The sequence below is a fragment of the Cajanus cajan genome, chromosome 2, assembly GCF_000230855.2.
Source record: "Cajanus cajan strain Asha chromosome 2, NIPB_CcT2T_4, whole genome shotgun sequence".
Taxonomy (NCBI): Eukaryota; Viridiplantae; Streptophyta; class Magnoliopsida; order Fabales; family Fabaceae; genus Cajanus; species Cajanus cajan.
The window spans coordinates 53,810,685-53,815,024 of NC_138518.1; positions in this window are offsets into that span (position 1 = coordinate 53,810,685).

Sequence of the window (4,340 nt, forward strand, 5' to 3'; positions counted from 1 at the left end):
CAAAAATGACTATTCAATCATTCGAAGATATTTTGAGAGCTAGAGTTAGAAGAAAAATTAAATTGCATGGGAAGAAAATTTACCTTTAGTAGAAATTACATATAATAGTGTTATCATTGTAGTATAGGTTTAAGATCCTTATGAAGCATTCCATGGATGTAAATGTAGAACACCTTTAGTTTGGTATTAGGATGGTGATAATTTATAAGGTTAGATGTGATCCAACAAACCACAAATAAGGTAAGAATAATTTAGGAGAAAGTGAAAATTTGCAGACTAGATAGAAAAGTTATTATGTTGATGAAAGGAGAAAACCTTTAGAATTTTGGGAAAGAGATCATGTAATTTTGAAAGTCACACTTGTTATGGGAGTTGATAGGTCTATAAAATCTAAGAAATTTACCCTAAAATATACCTTACCAAATTCTGCGTTGAGTTGGAAATATCACCTACCAGGCAGTCTTATCACCTTTCATGAGATGTTCCATGAGTCACAATTTAGACAATATATCTTAGACTTGACACATGTCATAGAATCTAATCATATGTCAATAAAGGAAACCTAACATTTGAACCAAATCTTGTTAAGATTGACAATAAAAGGATTAGGCATCTAAGAATGGAAAGAAATATATATCACTAGTTAAGGTTATCTAGAATGACACAAGAGAAAACAACATTTGAAAATTCAAGGAGAAAATGAAAGTGGAGTACCCTCACTTATTTATATAGAATGTGGTAGAAATTTCGAGGACGAAATTTATTTAGTGAGAAAGAATTGTAACATCCTAAATTTTATAACTATTTATCTATATAATTTCTATAAATTATTATATATATATATATATATATATATATAAAATATTACGTAAGTTACTGTGAATGAAATTTATGTAGCATTATGTAACAAGATTTTCTAAATTCAATAACATTTATTTTATTGTCTAATTTGACTATTTCTCGAACAGTGTTGAAAGAACGTTGTAAAATCTAAGAAACACAATTTAAGTAATCTGTAACTTAAATAATAAATTATTGAGTGTAGATTAAGAATAAATATAGTTAAGAGAGAAAATATATGAATTAAAATTTATAGAAATTCTCTAAAGATTTAACTTGAGAAAATTATTCTGCTAAAACCTTAAGCTAGAAAATTATGGAAGAATGTTCAAAAATTTATAAATAATTTTATCATCAATATAGTATGTTTAGAATAATTAATAAAAATGTATAGTTAGGTAAGATTAAAATACAAAGTCTCAACCAATCGAATTATGACACAAACAAATTCTAATTTATTTAATTAATATTAATTAACATAATTAAGAGATGATCAAGAGACAAAATTTTATATTTTTAATGGTGTAGATTATGATGATGATATTAGTTTCTCAAAATTATAATTAATTTGTAAGATACTTTAATAATTCTACAATGTTCTAGAAAGTTCCACAAAACTCTCCAAAGTAGATACCTAATTACCAAATAATTAAATGGGTTGGAAGCTTAACTATTAAGATGTTCAAATAATTTTAAAAAGTTCTATAAAATTCTACAAGATAGAAATCTAGAATAGATTAGATGCTTAACCATTAAGATATTTAAATAATTCTACAAAATTCTAAGATGATCTACAAAATTCTACAAAAAAAGAAAGAACTAAGCATATTAATGTAAGGCTCCATAACATCATGGAGTTGATGATATATGGTCAAATATTACTTAAGAAGGTTCATACTTCTTAAGAATGTAGTTGATATATTAACCAAGCCAATAACTTTTGAGAATGCAATTGAGTGTTTATTTCTTTTCCTCATATATATATATAATATAATCCATTTATTTCTAAATATATATGTATATATATATATATATTTATATATAAAACAAACAAGTAAATATTATATACTATATTTAAAAATAATAAAATAAAATAAATTTATTTATAAAAAATAATTTTCATTTTATTTCTCTTTTATTCTCTTTTTACTAGACTATTTATTTTCTCTTTCTTTCATGTATACTTAATTTCTTACACTTTTTTTTTCTCTCATTTTTTTTTTCTTCTTTACCGTATAAATATTTTTGTTAAAAGTTTTTAGGGCATGCCCCGAGCCATTGGTCACCTAGAAGCTCCGCATCTACAATTCTGCATAGATATACCACGAGAAACTTTTCCCAGTGAACGTAGATTCCTACCAGTTAACAATTACTCACAACTGACCTCACATTATTCTTTCGCAATTATCTTTTGGACTTTGAGTTTTCCTCCACTCCAAAAATGAACCCATCTACGTAATAAGTAGGGGTAGGCATGATGAAGGTTGCTTCGAGTTTAAAAAGATATTTAGATCTAAATGCATATAAAGTTTAATTGGTTTTTATTGGTTTAAATTTTTCTTATATTTTTTTAAGAAAAAATTAAGTATAATTATATATATATATATATATATATATATATAATTAATATTATTTTCTGATTAAAATTGAAGTTTTTTTTTGATAATATATCTAAACGTATATTATATAATAAAATCTACATAAGTACATATTATAAAGATAAAATTATAATTTTAATTGAAAAATTCATCAATCACACTTAAGAAATTATATCTGAATTTTGTAGATTATTTTAGCCATATGACTACTCAATTTCCAACATTATTTTAAACATATTACTATTTGAGTACATTAATTCACCTTTCTCATTTTCGATGTTAATGTCCACAACACCTTCCTCATCGTCTCGTAAGTCCACATTTCTAGTATGAACCCTCACAAACCTCTTTGTCGGTTGCCAATCTGTCTCAAAAGGACCCTTTGTACTACTTGTGCTGGCCATGGTCCTCCAACCACCACCAATGAACCAATGTTTAAGCCTTTTTTCTCATTTTTCTTCTCCTTCTTCAACACCTCAAAAGCATCACAACTAATGGGATTTGCCATTTTTTTGTACTAGGGTAGAAGAAGGAACCAATAGGTTTGATACTTTGATTGGAAGACAAGTTTTGGAATGCTCATAGCAAGGGAAAAATATAATTAAAAAAAATAAAGAGAAAGAAGGAAATGAGTGTGATGCAGCTGCTATGAGTGCTTTTTCTTTTGGTGATAAACAAAGGAACAACCTAGAGATGAACGTTGACATTTCACAATTAGATTGCATTTGTTTATTTGTTTATTTTCTTGAGAAGTGGGAAGTGGGTCTTTGAAACTGTCATTTAACGAATATGTTAATTCTTAGATGCCAAGGAACCAATGGTTTTTGGAGTTTGGACACCCCATTCAATCATTGTGTTTCAAAAGACTATAGAAAACATGCAAAAGGGGAATGAGCGCCATGAAAATCTCTACTACGTTTCCACAAAATTAAAATGCTCGGTCAGATTGTTTTATTTTGTTTCTTCAAAATAAAATATAATACTACTTCCATTTTTATATATATTCTCATATATAACACTCAATTACCTAATTCATATAGATTAATAAAAAATAATTAATTAATTTAGTTAATAATAATAAATTTATCTTATATATATATAGAGAGGAGGGATCTCTTTATTTTAGGAGTAAGTCTATTTAAACTTACTTTATTTAATAATTCATGTTTTACATCAAATCTCAATAATCTAACCGTTGAATTTAAAGTTATTAATGCATAGATCAAATTTGCAAATTTTTAGAAAATTTGAAAATCATTTGGTACTTTATTTCATTAATTCAAATTGACGGATAATCATAAAATTATTTTATACTTTTATTTGAATTAATGAAACAAAGTATAAAATGATTTTCAATTGTTTTTTAAAATTTGCATATTTGATTAATGAATTAAAAATTTTAAATTCAATGGTTGAATCGTTAAAATTTGATGTATAATATGAGTTATTGAATGAAGTAAGTCTAGGTAGACATACTCTTAGAGTAAACAAATCACTTCTCATATATATATATATATATATATATATATATATATATATTCTAAAACTACTTTTATACTACTTTTTTTTCCTAATTAATAATCATATATTTTCTAATTAACTAGAGTGTATATATTATACTATTTTTCTCTCATAATTACTATTTATTTTTCTCCTAACCAATTAAAATTCAAGCTCTTTAAAAAATTTAGAATTAATGCATTTTATCAAACTATGAGAACACACTTTAATTAAAGTTATTTTAGTCTATAAATATTTAATATACACAACAATGTGAATTATCATTATCATTTAGTTATAATAACCTATTAGTTTCGATTATTGTTATCATTTATCATTCAATTGTGATAATTCTATTTATATACGGAGTGTGGACAAAAGATAGACACTAGAAGCGGATTG